General features: G+C 32.4%; 1 protein-coding gene and 1 long non-coding RNA gene across 5 annotated transcripts in view; one reads left to right on the top strand and one right to left on the bottom strand.

Moving 5' to 3' along the window:
- The window catches only part of DPYD (dihydropyrimidine dehydrogenase), a 790,677-nt gene that overhangs the window by 76,517 nt on the left and 694,201 nt on the right, over positions 1–19,959 (top strand). The window lies entirely within an intron of this gene.
- Positions 1,355–19,752, bottom strand: LOC140638019 (uncharacterized). The gene is made up of 2 exons (XR_012035142.1): positions 19,564–19,752; positions 1,355–1,615 (listed from the first exon to the last, which is right to left on the bottom strand). It is a non-coding gene; the product is annotated as an uncharacterized lncRNA (long non-coding RNA).

Below are 19,959 nucleotides of genomic sequence, written 5' to 3'. Positions count from 1 at the left end.
CTTATGATGTCAGTCTTTTCAATCAAAAGCCTTGATGGCAGCTGTTTGTTTGCTTTTTACATTTTATATGGCAGCTGTATTTTAATATTTACTTATGGAACTTGAAATAATTTTCCTCACTAAAGATACGTTAGATCGTATCCTCAAAGAGAAAATCAGGCATTCTACTATGGTCTTTTCTGCTGTCACCTGGGGGCTAAACATTTCTAACTTCAATCCACATCAGTATTGATACAACATGAAATAAATAGTGGTCTAAGAAGTAAATGAATTCAAAAACCAAACATTAAATATGAGCTTCAATTTTGATACATGTGTGACTGTATTTAATTATTTTTTTAAGTAGATGTAAGATAGTTGCATGGTCTGGCCATTAATTTGCTTGTCTATGATTGCTAGGTATTTGTCTCAGCCCTGAGGATATAGTTGTAAAGAAGACTGAGCTATTGTCCTCAAGAAACTTGCATTCTAGAAAGGGACAAAGGCAATAAAAAAATAAACCAGCAAATATATAGATGATAAATGCTGTAGAGGAAAAATCTAAGTGTAGTTAGAGGTAATGAGGGATGCTGGAATGGGAAATGTTGTTTTATGACTTTGGGTGTCAAGAAAGATCTTACCAGTTAAATAGCAAATGAGCAGAGTAAGGGAATGTGGTTTGCAGACATCTGGGAGAAGAATATTCCAGACAGAAAAGATAGTGTAAATGTCATGACACAGGAAGCTATGGAATTTGTTTATGAAAAATCAAGAAGCCCAGATTTCCAGTTTGTGGTTCCACATGTAAAGATCTTGGAAGTTGCCACTCTGTCCTAACAAATAAAAGGCTGAATGAGCAGGCTGAAAAATCAACAACTCTTCTTGGATTAGGAAGAGAGAAAGGGACCCAGAGTAAACCCTTTAATCAGGATTGGAGAGACAGGCGCATAAAGGGAAACACAGTTTACTGGAGTAGAGACTCATGAGAGTAAACTGCCACAGGAGCCAGTGCCAAAGAAGGAAACCTGGTCTGTAATTGACAGATTGCTGGAGGCTTACTGTGGCCAAGTCAGAGTAAAAGTTTCAAGGGAGACCCAGTCATAGGGAGGCTTCTCCACAGCAAAGGAAATCATCAACAAGATGAAAAGTTTCAACCTTTGGAATGCTACAAATATTTGCAAACCACTTATCCAACAATGGGTTAATCATAGCAAAAAAACAAAACCAAACAAACCCCGAAATAACCCAGTTTAAAAATGGGCAAAGAATTTAGAAAATTTTCCAAAGCTATAAAAATGGCCAACATGTACATGAAAAGTATTCAACATCTCTAATCATCAGGGAAATGCAAATCAAAACCACAATGAGATACTGGTTCACACTTGTAAAGATGTTTATTTTCCAAAAGATAAGAAATAACAGATGCTGGAAAAGATGTGGAGAAAAGGCCTAAGAGGCTTAGCTTTCAGCATATCTTGACTTTTGACATACTTTCCTCACTAAACTTAATCATTTCAAATTTTTCATTTAAAGGAGAGATGTGTGACTCTTCCTTCCACTTGAACACTTAGAGGCGCTGGTAGGCCTATCAGTAAACCCAATTCCAATATTCTTTTGTCTGAGGGAATTGAGAGGCCTGAGGAGAAGGAAAGAAACAGGAAGAATGGTTAGTCAGGTGGAGCAGCCAAAATATACATAGTATTTATGGATTAAGCTCCCTTTCTTATATGGGTGTAGCATGTTCCCCTAAAACCATCATCGATAGTAACATCAAAGATCACTGATGACAGATTATCATAACAAGCATAATAATAATGAAGAGTTTGAAATGCTGCAGGAATTTTCCAAATGTGACACAGATACACAACTTAAGCAAATGCATTTGGCAAGGTAGCACTAATAGACTTAATGCAGGGTGGCCACAAACCTGTAGTAATTTTTAAAAATATTTTAAAAATTTATTTATTTGAGATAGAGACAGAACCAGAGTGGGAAGAGAGAGGCAGAGGGAGAGGAAGAGCAAGAAGTAGGCTCACCATTCAGTGGGGAGCCCGACGTGAGGCTTATTCCTAGGGTGCTGGGATCATGACCTGAACCAAAGGCAGACACCCAACCGACTGAGCCACCCAGGTGCCACTATAGTAATGTTTAATGTAATACCTGTGAAGTACAGTAAAGCAAAGAACAATACAGTGAGGCTGTACTTTCTTTTGACTATCAAGAATTTTAAAGGGCAACAGAAATGACACATGCATGGGAATTAGACAAATAATTTGTGTTCTAGAAGTATACTTTGTTAGAGATTTGTTATAATTTTTAAATCTAAATTAAAATGTTCTTCTACAACTATATTTTATATTATTATAGAGCTGGCTACTTCCATTGTCAAATATTTTCTTTTTTAGCATCATTGCTTTGTGAACCGATAAAACAGTTGATATAGACTTAGGAAGATATTAGATAAAGTTCTCTTCTACTCTGTGTTTTCCATAAAATGTATTGTTTTGTTTTATTTCATGAACAATTAAAAAAAATGGACAGTAGATTTTCATTAGCAAGCTGGTATAGAATCATGGGAGATACATTGTACAAAAGAACATGTACTGAAAAAAATCATCATTGATTTGATTTTTAATTTATCATTTATGGAAGAACAGATGGTAGAGTTATAGTTATAAGCAATGAAATATAAAAATCACCTAGCCTGATGATTTTTAGTAGGCAATTTGCATGATCAAATTAAGTTAGAAAAAAATAGGAGTTTTAATTCTATAGATGACATTATTGGTAGTTTTATTTTCCCTCTGATCTTATGTATTTCTTATCTCTCATGATTGCACAGCACCCCTCACATTATTCCTCTTTTCATTTATTTCTCCTATTCAGTCACTCTAGTATTGAGACTAATTTTTTAGAGATTTAAAACCAGATTCTGGTGTGAAAATCCATTTATGTTAAAGAATTCACATGAAATAAAGGGACTATTGAATCAAAGCACAAAATAGTTCATTAAGATGTATTGTAGAAGTGAATAATGTCCTAATAAATAGTTTTAGACTTCATTTTCATAACTAAGAATTTAGTTAAGCATATCTTAATTTATTTCCTTAATTAATACCTACTTTGGAAGTTAAGTAAGAGAAAGGTGGAAATTTAACCTGCATTTTACTATTTGTAAAAGAGGTGCAAAAATATTCTATACCAGTTGTAATCGTGCATGACTTTAATCAGATTTTTGGAGACCTATTTCAATTGCCTGCAGTGTAAGCTATTCAAACTGAAAATATTCTGTAAGATTCCCTTATAACTTGAGAACCAGATGACTCATTTCCCTTAGACAGCTCAGCTTGTGCAATTTTAGCTGTGGAGAATGAGCTGTCCATTACTCTTTATCACCATTCTCTGCTGAATGCATTTGCTCTTTCTTCCTTTGCATTGCTTGTGTTTGTTTATCTAATTTGGATTATTAGCATGCCATAATGGTCTATAATTTTTCCCCCTCAGTCATTTACTTCTCAGGCAGGAAATTTCTCAGTGCTCCTGAGGACAACAATTAACACGTGATACTTTGTTTTTGTTAAAAGAAAGTCACAAAATTAAAAAGTTTGGAAGGGATTCATGTATTTAGGAAAAGCATCAAACATTGCTACAGAATCTTTGCCTGTGTTTTTTTCCCTGTAAATATGCATAAAAGGAGATACAATGATCTTGGTGGTAAATTCCAGGTGTAGCAATCCTTAAATTCATCGTTTGCTTCTTACATTTTTAATGTAATTATTACAGTGCTTTAGAAATTATAAAAGACAATTCAGTTCTTATTTGTGGAATGCTTAGAGTGTGGTGCAGGTCCTCGCACCAAAGTCCTAAGGTTCAAATCTAGATTCTGTCAGTTTCTACTAAGGAAACTACAGGGAAATTATTTAACCTCTATTCTTTGGTTTTTCTCATCTGAAAAAAAAAAAAAGAATGAACAGTAATGGTTTTCTTAAAAGGCTGTTGTAGGATTTAAAGGAATTAAGACATATAAAGCACTTAGAACAATTCCTGACAAAGAGCAAGAATTCTGTTATAGTGTTAGCTAGTAAAGGATTTTTGATAGTGTAGAGTATTTTAGGAAGTATATATAGATAGAAGAGAGAAAAATGGAATCATTTGAAATCGTACCACTAAGGAATAAAGCACTGATATTTTGAGGTGTGTAGTTTTAGTCTTACGCTATGCCTCTATAGTTTTATGAAAAATGAGGTTATAGCATACATCTTAGTTGTAACCTCATGTGGTTCACTTAAAATAATGTGTAAATTTTCCATGTAATCATATATCATATTACATATTATTTAAATAACTTTAGTATAACAGTAGTGTGGTAATTATGTATCCAGTGCCCTAGAGCTGAACATGTTGTTTTCATACAGGATTGATTGATTGATTGATTAAGCTACTGTCAGCAGTGTCTCAGTTGTTGATATTGTTATAATGGCCATCATTTTACATATTTACATGTTTAGGATTATTTTCTTAAGATATGTAAAACATTTTTTTAATTTTAACTTTCAGTTCTTAGTTATACCTCAAAGCAAACTAAAACTGATCCCATTTTAAATGTTTGGAAACATACGACTCAGAATCTCATAATACGCAGAAAAAAGTTCTTAATCTTTCGTTATTATTTTCAACTGAAAACTCTGATGTTTATGGGAGCATTTCCAAACAAACTTAGCATTCAAGATGCTGACCAATGGTGACATACAGAGGAAGATACTACTTGCTGTTCATTATACAACCCATTTGTTCTTTTATAAATAATGCTGAATTATATTTAATTAAGCAGAATTGTATGAAGTAGTCACTTTATATGTTACAGATTTATATTAGTATTCTTAAAATAAGTAATTTAAATCTATATTATATATGTATATTTTGAATTTTCATATCATAATGGTGTCTAATATATACATGGTATATGCATGTAAAAGAACTTTTAGTGTATTTGCTGCCCTAATAACATAAAATATAGTTGCATGTTAACAGCCAACCTCCCGTATCCTCTACAGTGACACTTTTTGCACTATCTTAAAGGATGAACTATTTTGGGTTTATTTATTTACTCAATATGACATTTTAGGATATATATCACTATAGGATTATATTATATTAGGATTATATTAGGATTATAATCTCTAAAAGGTTCTTTTTTTAAAAAAGAAAGATTTATTCATTTATTTATGAGAGACACACAGAGAGAAGCAGAGACATAGACAGAGGGAGAAGCAGGCTCTCTGTGGGGAGCCTGATGTGGGACTCCATCCCAGGGCCCAAGGATCACACACTGAGCCAAAGGCAGACGCTCAACCACTGACCCACTAGGGGCCCCCTCCAAAAAGTTCTTAAACAGAAGTGATATTTTCTCATTGTTAAATAAATAGATGTATTAAAGTTTTCCATTGATAGGACTATTTCAAAAATATTTTAAATGCTGTTTTCTTCTCAGTTTCCTACTATTGTATCTTCTCTGTGGATTTTACCACTTATCAGTATAAACTTACGCTTTACATTTGCTTGGCCCAGCCATTTATTTATTTATTTATTTATTTATCTATCTATCTATCTATTTATTTATTTATTTATTATAATAAATTTATTTTTTATGGGTGTTCAATTTGCCAACATACAGAATAACACCCAGTGCTCATCCCGTCAAGTGCCCCCTCAGTGCCCGTCACCCATTCACCTCCACCCCCCGCCCCCAGCCATTTATTTTTAAAAAATCATTTGATATAGATATATATCTGGTTGTTGTTGTTGTTATTATTATTATTTGATTTGGGGAATCTTTTTCTCTTAATATAAAAGCCTGACTACATTTGTGTTTAATTGGTCTATGTGAATTTGCATTTGAATGCTGTATCTTAGTTCCTACTCCACCCTCATCTTATCTACAATATTTTTTCTTTTTTTGTTGAAATTTTCATTTTTTTCTCTAGATTAATAAATCAGATACTCTATTTTGATTCTGTAACTGTGCAATATTAAATTTTTAGCGTATTTGAATTAATTGACTTCTCTACCATAGGCAATAAATGCCACAGTCAAGCTCTTTTGAGTCCCTTCATTTAAACTGATAAATTTAGCTTGCATTTATTTCCTGCTTTTATTTCCTTCCTTTCTGTTACTTTGTTAGGATAAGCTTATGTTTAAAATCTGTTTTATTTTTTAGGTGCTGTGAAACTTCTCTCTTAAGAATATTTTGAAATATTTTTACTAAGCTTCATATGTGTATTAAAGATAATTATGTTCCAATTTCTAACTTTTAAATTTTATGTCTTTTTATGCTACATTTCTCTATGTAAGAAATAAAATAAATAGGAAGATTGCTTTTTGAATAGTTATTTGAGATTGTTTTTTGTAAAAATTGAGTTCTTAGATTTCAGAAGTCACTGTATCCTACAAGCATTTCATTGTTCCTGGGAATAATATAGTTTATTTTGAAGAAAAAACTTACAATTCAGTATCAAACACATTGTGTGACATAGCGTAGTTCCAGATTCTTAGCAGTCAGTTGGAAATAGAAGACTGATTTTAAGTGATCAGCTGAGGCAGCTATTTCCCTGAAATCCCCTTCTTCTTTTTTAGTTCCACAAACCAAAAAGCAATTTACCTAACATACAGTTTTTTTGTTTTCTTTTTGTTGTTTTTTTTGTTTTGTTTTTCAGTAATCACTTCTTGATGCATATATTTATTATGAGAACACATGATGAAATAATATTTTAAGAGGTTAAAAAATTAGTAAACAAGCAGTGAATAAAAAAGAAAATAGAAAGTATAATGTGATTTTTTTTTCTGCGCTTCTAAGACAGCAATGCTAAATAACTATTGCCCTGTAAAGATTTCATGTTGTAATTTGAATAAATTACAAACTTTTTATCATGATTTAGTAAGATTCTATATGATCTGGACCCTATCCACCTCTTCTATTTTATTTTCTACCTTTATATACTGTATTTGTCATGCTTTAGGCACACTGACCTTCTTACTTTCTTTAAGATTAGCCAAGTTCATAGCCAACTCAAGGTCTTTGCAATTTCTTTTTTCTCTACTCTGACCTTAGAAAGGGCTTCCCTCATCATTCTGTTTTTTTGTACTAGGCTCCCATCTCCCTTACCATCACATTATCTTCCTTTCTTTCCCCAAAGCATTTAACTATCTGAAGCTATAAGTTTTAAATACTGACATTTGAAGTATGTATGTTTACGGTATTTCAAATAGATATTTTAAGTATATATTTGTATTACCTCTTTCCCCTTCATATAAGAAGGCATATTTTGCTCAAAAGAAGACAGAGAACTATAATACTTAGAATAAACTCTATAGGTCTTGTTAATTTATATTCAGTAAATCTATACAAATGAAATTCATAGACATGATTTCTGTATACATATGTTATGGAGTGTATATTTCAAATTATTGCTCCTCAATAAACATCTGACTTTTTAAAAAAGATTTTGTTTGAGAGAGAGAGAAAGTGAGCCATGAGTAGGACTGGAGGGGCAGAGGGAGAGGGAGAGAGAGAATCTTTAGCAGATTTCATACTGAGCATGAAGCCCGATGCAGGGCTCAATCCCAGGACCCTGAGATCATGACCTGAGCCAAAACCAAGAGTCAGACATTTAACTGATTGAGCCATCTAGGCGCCCCTAAAAATCTGATCTTTTAAGGAAAGAAATGTGGTTATTACTTTATCTCTCTAGTTATTACTTGATTATTGCTTAAAAAAAAAGGTCGGATTATATGCTATAATAAGTGTTTAAACATTTATTTTCAACTGGGCTGGGAGAAATAAAAGTTGTCATGCAGCCAATATCATCTTGTTTATTTGGGATTGTGAGAAAGCTCTATAGACAATGTATGTGGGCCAGACAATGGAATATTCTAAACCATAATATAATGATATATGGGTATTTTTCTACTCTGTTTTATTCTGTCTTGAAATTTTATTCAGTTTACATGTAATCAAATTATGCTAAGGAAAATTATGATAAAATCCTGATGAATATACTGAAGAGAAACTATAATTTACTATGAAAAAAACAGCTTCTTCCACTTTATGTATATGTTCTAGTGATTCAAAGTGTCCTTTTAATCTTTTAATTCCTAAGATCATCTAGATTGGGGGTTGAGGAGGGAGTTATTGCTATAGTGAGAAGCTGTAAAGCAGTATTTTGTCAATTATGTTCAAAATTAGTTAAATGCATAGAACAAGTTGTCCAGTTTTGAGCCCCATTAATAAAAAAGGAAGTTAAGAACCTGAAGTGGATTCCTGAGATAAGCACATGTATAAATTGAGAGTTAAAAACAAATCAGAATGATGAAGCAAGGCTAAAGGATCGGATTGTTCAGGCTTGAGACTAGAAGAGTGGGGAGCTAATAACAGTCTTTAACGATGAAGGGTTCTTACAAAAGAAAGATGACTAGCTGTTTTTCATCTCCAGTGAGTACAGAACAAGAGGATGGGATTTAACAAATATTTATTGAACATCTCCATTGAGTGTAGAACAAGAGGATAGGAAGCATAAGGGCTTTAGATTAGAACTGAAGAATATCCTAAGAGTGAAGATTTTAATTCCTTGAGAGGTTGTGAATTTTGTTTTTTGGAAGTCTCTTAAACAATATAGATTTTCACTTCATAACCCTACCAATAGATAGTAGTATCAATTCAACAAACATGTATTGCATTCTTAAAGCCCCCTCCAGTTCAGTGATCTTAGCAATCTGTCAATGAATAGAATGCTGAGCAGATCTTGGTGGAATTAGCCAACATTTTAAGCTATTTAAGATCGTAATAATGATAATTATGTTGATTATGATTATAATAATTTGATGTAATTGGTAGAAGAGTGGAAGTAAAAGGTATTAACAGTATCATTTAGTAGAGAATCATTACATAAAGTAAGTACTTGTATGAATTGTAGGATATATATGTGCGTATGTATGTAATATATGTATCTGTCATATGTATATAATGCTTAATTGGTACAATAAGATAATTGGATTATTCAAATACTTTATAGATATCTTCTGATAGAAATAAATATTAGTGAGAGAAGAAATCATCTTGAATTGCAGTGTAGTATGATTTTCCTCAAAAATGTCCATTTGAAAATTAAGCTCTGTAAGAGTTTTTTTTTTTTTATAATTTTAATGTATTAATTGACAATTTAATTTTCTTATACTTGTTATTCTCTTAATGACTGCAGCCAATGTTTAATTATTCTAATGAGGGTAGCATGAAAGCTACCAGTTTACCAAATTGAAATATTTGTTAATAGAAATATTTCTTAATGACTAAAGGTCATTAAAAAATAAAATTAAGATATACTTGCCATCTTTCCCTGTGAAGCAGGTCAGTTACGAACAGTCAATAAAGCAGTGCTTATCAAAGGAGCTACTGCCTACCAGAGAAGGTCTGAAACTTTAGCCCACAAGGGAAAAAGTCTATGAGGTTTTCCTTTGTTTAATTTTAATATTAATGAAAAATTTTATTCTACATATCATATGGCTTTTATGTATTCATTGAACACCTAGTGTGGGTCAGGCACTGTTTAATACCCTGGAGACACAGCCATGAACAAAGTGGAGGAAGATTGCTTCTCTTATGGAGATTACATTTTAGCTTGATAAAGTTAATGACAAAATAAGTAATATATATAGTGTACCAAATTAATTTAAGATCTATTCATTTGGTTAATATATTTGAATTGCTTATGCTGAGGAACAAACAATTCCCCCCCTTCCCCCTACCCCACCCCAGCTACTCCTTTTGAGTAGCCAGTAAGATGCTGTTTCAATGATCCTATCTGTCAGGAAATTGGTTTAAATGAAAAAGTACTTACGTCACATATTCATTTCAGCAACACAGTGATTATTCTTTCTTTAAACTTTAGCATTGGAGATTGCACACAGTAATATGGGGAGAGTTGCCATATGTCCTTTTACTCTGCTTACTGAGTATATCCAGATAATCACTAATAAGAGATATCCAGAATCAAGTCAAAGAGGCAGTGCAGTGCAATATTTCCAGGCTATGTTGATGGAAATTTTGATAAGTATATTTTTTGATGACAAGTTAAGCCACTTGTGGTTTATGATGGGATGAAAGGGTCACTAATCTTTTGGTCAATCTTCTCTTGTCTCTGTGATAATCTCATAAAAGGACCAATTCAGAGAATAATGATGACTGATAATGTCATTAATTTAAAAACTGATACTGTAATTTTCATCACATATAAATTATCTCAGCCTTACAATCTACATAATCAACTATCTTCTTTCAGTTTTCACATTTCATTTTTGTTGCAGCATTTTGGTCATGTAAATATACTGTTTTTCTTATAATTTTGTTTGAATCATGTCCAAACTTGCAAGAATATTTAAATAGGTCAGATTTATGAATCTCTACATTAGGGTGAACGATGAATTTAAGTTAATTTACCTTATTTCAGTTTTTAACCTCTGACAGCATCATTTTTCCTTCATGAAGAAAAACTCTTGGACAATACTTTTCCTCCAGTGAAGCACAGCAGAAAAAGCTGTACACATTCCTGTCTGTCCCAGTAAGGGCTTACTAAAAATATTATTGATGCTTCAGACTTAAAAAAAAAAAAAAATTTGACTGTTTTGCCACTAAAACCTACCAAGAAAAAGGAAAATTCTTGGAGACAAGTAGAATTTGAGAATGGGGCTCTAGCTCCCGAGCATGCAGAAGGTGACATGGCCCAGATATAGGTGAATATTTTTGTACTTCTGCCCTTTCATGAACTTGACATCAGTGTGCACATGAGTTCATTCATACTTTTTCTTTTTTTTTAAATTTTTATTTATTTATGATAGTCACACAGAGAGAGAGAGAGAGAGAGAGGCAAAGACATAGGCAGAGGGAGAAGCAGGCTCCATGCACCGAGAGCCCGACGTGGGATTCGATCCCGAGTCTCCAGGATCGCGCCCTGGGCCAAAGGCAGGCGCTAAACCGCTGCGCCACCCAGGGATCCCCATTCATACTTTTTCTAATTAATACAATTTTGTTTAACAATAAAAGAGGAAATAAAAGGAAAAATCTCAAAAAGCCTACTGAGGTTTTCTTCATTAAATTTTTTTTAAGTATGCTCCCAGCATGGAGCCATTTTTTTAATGGGGGTTTTGAATTTATGACCCAGAGATCAAAACCTGAGCTGAGATCAAGAGTCAGACGATTAACTGACTGAGCCACCCAGGTGTCCCTCTTCATTGATTATCCTAAGTTTAAATATTTAGGAAATGAACACATAACAAATAGTGAAGTAAAAATGGGGAAAAAAAGGCAAAAATAGGAAGTATTAGTGATGTCATGTTTTCCTACAAGAAAATACAGTATCTGGTTAACCTCTCATTTCAACCAGTTATTCAGATGTCACTTGAATGTATTAAATTGTATAGTTTAGACATAAACAACAATCCATTTTCTGTTTGCTACTTCTTTGTGATCCAAAGAAGATTCAACCAAAATACTACAACATTGAACTTCAAAAATTTAGTGTTCATTCATTAGACAAGTGCAGAGGGATTCTATTTCTTTTTTCTTTGTTCTAAGTTGTTTTAATCACTTTATAGTTTTCAATACTTTAATGTTTCTTTCTTAAGTTATATATGTTAATGCTGTGAATTTTCATCTAAAAACCCATTTTAACTCCATCTCATAGGTTTTTACATTTTTTTCTTATTGTTCTTAGTGTACTTGAAAAACAACAAGGAATGATTTCATGGCAAAATATGCCCTAAACGAGTCAAATAGAAACAATTTTTGTCTGGAGAAGATATTTGTAAATGACTTCTCTGATGAAGGGGTAGTATCCAAAATCTATAAAGAACTGATTAAGCTCAACACCTAAAAACAATCCAGTAAGAAATGGACAAAAGAGGGACGCCTGAGTAGCTCAGTGATTGTCTTGGCTCAGGGCATGATCCCGGGATCCAGGATTGAGTCCCACATTGGGCTTCCTGCATGTAGCCTGCTTCTCCCTCTGCCTATGTCTCTGCCCCCACCCCCTCTCATGAATAAATAAATTTAAAAAATCTTTTTAAAAAAATGGGCAGAAGATATGAAGAGACATTTTTCCGAAGAAGGCATACAGATGGCTACTATTAGCCATGAATTTTTGGAATTTTTAGACACATGAAAAGATGTTCAACATCACTGATTCATCAGGGAAATACAAATCAAAACTATAATGAACTATCTCTTCACACCAGTCAGATTGACTAAAAATAACAACAGAGGTTGGCAAGGATGCACAGAAAAAGGAACCTTTAATACCTTTGGTGGGAATGCAAACTGGTACAGCCACTCTGGAAAGCAGTATGAAGGTTCCTCAAAAAATTAAAAATAGAACTACCCTACAATTCAGTAATTGCACTACTAGGTATTTACGCAAAGGATGCAAAAATACAAATTCAAAGGGTTACATTCACTCTGGATTTATAGCAGCATTATCAACAATCGACAAAGTATAGAAAGAACCCAAGTGTTCACCAACTGATAAATGGAAGAAGATGTAGTGTATATGTTTGTGTATATATATATATATATATATATATATATATATATATATTTTCAATGGAATATTACTCAGCCATCAAAAAGAATGAAATCTTGCCATTTGAATAACGTGGATGGAGCTAGTGTGTAGTACGGAAAGCAAAATAAGTCAGAGAGAGACAAATACCATATGATTTCACTCATATGTGGAATTTAAGAAACAAAACAGATGAACATAGGAGAATAGAGGAAAAAAAGAGGGAGGCAAACCATAAGTGACTCTTAACTATAGAAAACAAACTGAGGGTTGTTGGAGGGGAGATGGGCTAAATGGGTGATGAACTTTAAGGAAGCACTTGTGATGAGCACTGGTTGTTTTATGTAAGTGATGAATTACTAAATTTATTCCTGAAACCAGTATTACACTATATGTTAACTAGAATTTACATAAAAACTTGAAACAAAAGAAAAAGTTGTCTGGTAATATATTTCTAATGTAAATATTTTAAAAAGTCAAAGGATATGAATAGGGAAAGAGAAAATGTAGTCAGCCAATAAACACAGGAAAATATGATCAACCTCATTAGTAGCCATAGAATTAAAAAATATTTTTAGTCTCAAATTTGCAAATGTGTAGGAAATTAATAATATCCATCACTAGCAGTTTTAGATCCCTAAGCACTTCATATTATGCTAGTGTGCTTTTAACTGGTACAAACTTTTGGTGAATTAGCTAGTAATATATGCTACAATGAAGAAAAAAGATCTTAATATTTGGATTCTGAAGAATTTATCCCACAATAAGAAAAATTACCACCATCCAAGGACAGTGGTATATATTATTGCATTCTTCATAACAAAATGCTATGATAAAAGTATATTTGTATCATTAATAAAATTGTTAAAAATGGAATTTAAGCTGTTTTTGGAATTTTAGATGCATATTTATTGGTTGGTGAGATACATGTATGTTATCACGAAAGAAAAATGTGGGGACTTTTTTTAAAAAGGATGCTTCCACTGAAAAAATTGCATACACAGACACACACACACACAGACACATCATAACATAAAGCATGTGTGTTTATGTGACCATGGAAACCTCTGTAAAAATGTAGTAATTATGTTTAAAATGTCTAGCACAGGAAAGTGGAATTAGAAATTAGGGTAGGAGATGATAAATTTTTATATACTTGTATTTTTTCTAATTTTATAAGGACATATCTTGTAATTGGCCATCTGACTATGAAATAAAGTTTGAAATGAAAGAAAAACTAAAATATGCTAATTCAGGAGCACCTGCCTGGCTCAGTTGGTAGAGCATAGGACTTTTGATCTTGTGGTCATGAGTTCAGCCCCATGTTAGGCATAGAACTTACTTAAAAATAAATATTTAAAAAATACGAGTTTTTGTTATGCCTTATTTTCAGCACGTAATTTTTATTAAGAGTTTACTATAAGACGAGTGAAAGTTAATAATGTTTATTACTAAACCATTTTAAAGTCGTCGTGGAAGATGTTGATGTATTTTGTAGGAGAGAGTTTTATGTATTGATTGGTTTAATCAAAAAGAAAAGAAGTCTGGTTTCTAAGGCTACAAACTTAGTTTTCACAAAATTGGTTTATAAGGATCTGCTGAAGTCACTGATTCTAGCTCCTCTACTCTTTTTTGAGCTATCAATCAATGGTCATGTTAACTTAATGTGACTTCAGGGTTTATAATGTTAAATTTAGTAATAATACTCAGTTTCTGTTTTTTTTTTTTTTGTAAGTTTCTGTTTTTTATCAATTAATGCACACATGTATATATTTTTCCACCCTGGAACTTCATGGAAAGGACACAATTTTTTTTAAAGAATTTTATGTATTTATTCGTGAGAGACACAGAAAGAGAGGCAGAGACACAGGCAGAGGAAGAAGCAGGCTCCATGCAGGGAGCCTGACGTGGGACTCGATCTTGGGTCTCCAGGATCACGCCCTGGGCTGAAGGCGGTGCTAAACCACTAAGCCACCTGGGCTGCCCAAAAGGACACAATATTGAGTAACATGAAAATGTGTCTATTCATTGTAGTTGACAGATATTTCGAAGCTTTTTCCCCCCAAATCTTTTTTTCATGAAACTAGTGTTACAAAAGCACTCTTTTTCCATTTGTTTCTTCATTTCTTTTCATTCATTCATCTTTCATTCAATGTGCTCATATTTTTTTTTATAAACTATTATGTCCAGCCATTTTGATAAGTTACAGCATGAAAGTATTCAGAGAACTGGAATATCTTTGCTAATTCTAAAATGCTTGATTCAGTGAGGAACATACCAAACAAAATACTTCCTATTATAGCTAATTAAAAATAAAGATAATTGTCTAAAGCTTTGGTTTTTATTCTGATTACTGAACTTAAATCAGAATTTTATCTTTGCTTGTCATTTGTTTAGTCCGAGAAAATCAAAACACACTTATAATTTATGATTATCAGAAGAAAAGGAGTTTTTTCATACCTTTTGAAATGAAAGTCATATTTTTATTATAAAGAAAATGGTATCTTAACAGATATTAAGTACCTTGATATATATTTCAAATATACAGATACTATTTCATGTGCCTCTGCCATTGAAATACAGAGTAAATATATCTTACAATTTCTACTCCTATCTCTACCTCCGTATGCCTACTATGTGCTGTGTTAGATTTTTACCTAATCAATATTTAAAAAAAAATCATTGTCACATTCAAGTGTTTTGTTTTGGAGGGTTCATGAACACTGAATTTATATCTTCCATATTGATCTACTTACTGCTGATACTTAAAATTTTAGAGTTGAAATTACTAATTCTGGAGAATATGAATTATTTAATCAATTCCAAACTTTTGAGATAACTGGTGTTTTAGAAACCAGAAACAAAAATTATAATAGGAGTTTAGACTATAATATATTGCTGTAAGGATAATTATTAAGGGAAAACACAGCTGACATTTTCTGATTTATGCACACAATCAGAGATGGAGTCCAAGGACTGTGACATAATTATCTTCATGCTAACAATTTTTGTAAATCTCTTGACAGAATTTTTGCTAATTTTAAAATGCCTTCTGAAGATTAGCACTTAAAATTGTTGGGGAAAATAGCACAATTTATTAGCAAGGGTATAATTGTAAACCTTCTAAATACTCATTGTGAATATCATTTAGACAGTAACTCCTGCTTTAGCAGCTGGTATATAAGACACCAGTTTATGGAATCTTGAAACAACAGAGAGTGGAATCTAATTAAAGAGGATTACATGCCAAAGAAAAATTATTAAAAACAGACTAATAGACAATTGTTATGAATTTAGAAATCTCTGCCAACTTCTCTTTTTCATACAAATTTATGTAAGTAACTGTCAAGTAAAAGCCTTTATTTTTTCAAAACCAAAAGGATGTTACAAGGCTTTATGTTTTGCAACTTAAAAATGATCGCTTTCCTGAATTTTAGGTTAACACAGGAACTTAAATGATTCTATTACTCTTTTCTCACATATGCAAAACACACCTATGATTTGAAAGATAAATGATTAGAAGTACTATTTTAGATTTTGATGTTTGATATCTAATACCAAGCATTCCATAACTGTGTATAGGGAATTATGTATTAGGCTTACTTTTCCTTTTTAAACAAAAATCAGTTTATCAATTTAGGTACCATTAATGGGGTTTATATTGAATTGGCTTACATATTTTTCTTTGTGATGTACATTTAACATTTGTGATGCACGAAAGACTAAAATATCTGTATCCCAATCTACAAATTCCTCCTCTATGTAAATTGATTCACTTTGCTGTGATATCAAGGGGTTTTGTTTCAAATAAGAGAACTGAGATAACTTAAAATGATACATAAGAATAAATAAATTTATGTAGACTATTATGTAGACTGTCTACATAAATAGTCTAACAACAATCCTTTATGTGAAAAACTTCTATCTAAAATTGTTTTTGAGATCTAGAATAGTATACCACTGTTGCCCAGAGTAGTGATATTGGAATTATATTTACTATGTACCCCTTCACCCCGACCCCAAAGTTTCCCTCATCTGCTTAGATGGCACCTATTTAGAATCACCTGCTACCTTGGAGAGAGACTCCCCAAGAACAAGGGATTGTTTTAAATTTAAAGCCTTCAGATTATATCCAATTTTTAATCTGGAATAGGTTTGGGAGTCTACAGAACTAGAAAAACCTATGGTTTTTTAGTGGTGGTAATTAATTCAGTGATGTGATAATTAATACTGATGTTAGTAAAAACTATTAGGAAATTTTTTTTAAGCTTCCATATGTCAAACAGCTTTTGGATCATGGTGGTTGATGGTCATTTTAATATAGATTGCTCAATGTTGGCATCAGTCCTTATGTATGATAACAAATTAGCCACTATATGAAGTGTCTGGTACTATGAAATTATTTGTATTAAAAAGCGAATTTAATAATCTGTTTTGGTAGTAAGACTTTTTATAGAAATTAATTCATAAATATATCATACCTGAAGACTTATCCTTTGGGAAAGTTTTGATTTTCTTGGAATTAGTTTTCTCATAGTAGCCTTACTTAATATAGCAGGGCACAGAATATCCACCAGAGGGGCATTTGAAGGTACATGAAGTCCTCACATTCACTTGGAGATCATAACAAGGAACTGCCAGCAGGGAGCTAACCTGTGCTGCTCAGTCCGGTTTTTATCCACCCCAGTGCTAAAGAAGTGTTTAAATATGAGTGTACAAAGACAAGCTTAGGAGACAGATAAGATGATCAAAACTTCCATTCCTTCTGTAGCTTTCTGTTCATCTTCCACTGTATCACTGAACAGAACAAGGTGAGTTTGGCCAGTGTGTTTTTGCCATTCATCAAAAATATATATGCAAACATATTATTTTGTAGGTATCTTTAAGTTGAACTGGAATGAGAGGGCTGGAAATGACTAGAAATTGAAGCTAAATCTGGAGAAAATAATACAAATGCAGATTATGATTTACAGTACAACTCCCCCCTCACACACACTTTTCTTATTTTTCCATATGCAATAAACACCAGCAGTTTCTGGCATTTTCAGATTTTTTGTTTGCTTGCCTTTTTATATTAGAAATATGTAAAATGCTTATTTGGAAGTCCTTGTTTTCTCAGTGTATTTGACTTGCAAGTAACTTTCTTTTTGATTTTTTTTCACCATAAAAAATATTTGAGTGTGACTTATGAGTATATATATATATATGTATAGGAAAAATTATCTTGAGTTAAAATTCAGTGGCAGATCTATATTTGTTTAGGGTTATATATAGGAAAAATTATCTTAAAGAGTTAAATTCAGTGGCAGATCTATATTTGTTTAGGGTTAAGTCTACCAATATTTTCATTAGGAGGGCTTAACTCTAGAATGATAGAAAAAATGAGTTATAAATCTTAACAAAGGCAATAAATAAATAAATCTTAAAGACAGTGTCTATTTAAGCCAAATATTATCACTGCTATGGATCCCTTTGTGGAAAGCAATAATACTCTATGCAGTCTTTTTGAAGTAAAGCTTTTTAAAAGTTTCTGATTACTTTTGATTAAAATTTATGCTCACTAAGCAACTTTTGATTTTTACTTGTCATTCCATACTACATTTCCTAAAAGTAGAATTTCACTGATCATGTTATTATGATAGCCTGGTCCTTGTAACACTTTCACGTAATAATTGAGTGCATTTGCACTCCAGTTTTATACATTATTTTCTGTTAGCTTGGTTAGTGTGGGACAGAACAGGAAAGGCAAGACTCATTGTCAGGAACTGACAAAATTAACTTTGTTAGTTTGTAAGACTGAAGAACCAAAATTGGACCATGATGTAGTCATCAAGATAAGGCTACAGTGGAATGTTTCTTGGAGGAAAGATAATTAGCTGCCTTCACTGACTTCACTTTGCACTTTTAATTGAAGTTAGCATTTGATTCATGTATGTCTAAATGTATGTAGAGGTTCCTAGAACATCCATTCAAAAAACTTTTAATGGTTAACTACCATGTGGAATTGCAGTAGTAAATTAAAAACCAAGCACCTCTTGCTTTCATAGAACTTATAGTTAGTATTTCAAATATACTGTAATATGTCAAATATAAAAAATGTTATGAAGAATAATAAAGTAGGACAAAGGGGCAGAGTGAGGGTAGGTTAATTTTTAGACAGTGGTTAGGGAAAATGTTTCTAAAGAAGTGACATTTAAACAGAGACATGAAGGAGATGAGAGAGTAAGCCATGTGAATTGGAGAGGGGGATCATTTTAGGCAGAGGGAGCAGCAAGTGTAAAAGCCCTGGGGAGAATGGGTAGTTTTGTGTATAAGGAGCCACATGGAGGCTGTGACTAAGGCAAATTAAGCATAGGAAGCCTGGTAGGAAAGGAGATTGTTTGGATCATAAAGAACTTGAGGGTGAGCAAACTTTCCCTCATTGAAATAGTAGATTTTCATTATTTAAAATTGCTCTTTAAAAGCATCCCCCTTGTCAAGATTAAGTGTATAAGTAAATAATAATATCTTCCAAAAAGCAAATACTGAGGTGTGATTTGTGTGATTTGAGATTGGCAGTGTTTGGCACACAGTTACTCCACAATATTTGTTGAAAGAATATTGTTTCATTTGATTGAAACCTGTTTCAAATAATTGAAACATTATCCTGTAAACCATATGAGACTCAATCAAAACATAAGTGTGAATTGTGTAAAGAACTGTGTGGTAATTAAAATAAATCCTGAATCTCAAATTTTGTTAACCTTCCTAGATAAAAGAATTAATGATCAATAGATAGGATTTTGCAGCACAACTGTTTCAATTTTTGCTTACCTTAGGAAAGTACTAAAAGATTATTTAAATCTTACTATGAATGAAAGTTGAAATTTTAACATATTTCAAAGTAAATACAACTTTGATTTAGACTATGAACTTGGAAATGAGATTGATTCTATCCATTTATAAATGTATTTCTTGTTTAGAATAGATTTTCACTTACATGATCTCTTTTAATTTATCCTCGCAAGTGGATATCATTGCTTTTATTATCTTCATTGATATCTTATTCCACGAGGGAATATTTGCAGATCGAGATGTTAAGCATTTTCCTAAAAACACATAGGCAATTTAATTGCAAAGCAGAACTTAAAAACAGATTTCTTTAAAAACAGATTTCCCCCACAGCTACTACCTCTCCTAGTATATTGTATTCCATTTCATTGTGACTCAAGAAGATTCTCCTAGACAGAGCCTCATTGTAAGCTGGCCACCATTAGTGAAATGACATTAGCTAAATATGATTATGTCTTAATGTTCCCTGAAAGGATTAGACTAGTTAAGACATACCGAAGGGAAAAGTAATTAGCTATTGAAATATGAATCTCTTGATTAGAAC

Source organism: Canis lupus, chromosome 8, assembly GCF_048164855.1.
Source record: "Canis lupus baileyi chromosome 8, mCanLup2.hap1, whole genome shotgun sequence".
NCBI classification, from domain to species: domain Eukaryota; kingdom Metazoa; phylum Chordata; class Mammalia; order Carnivora; family Canidae; genus Canis; species Canis lupus.
Note: the sequence above shows the minus strand (reverse complement) of the source record. Positions and strands in the feature narration are given on the sequence as shown.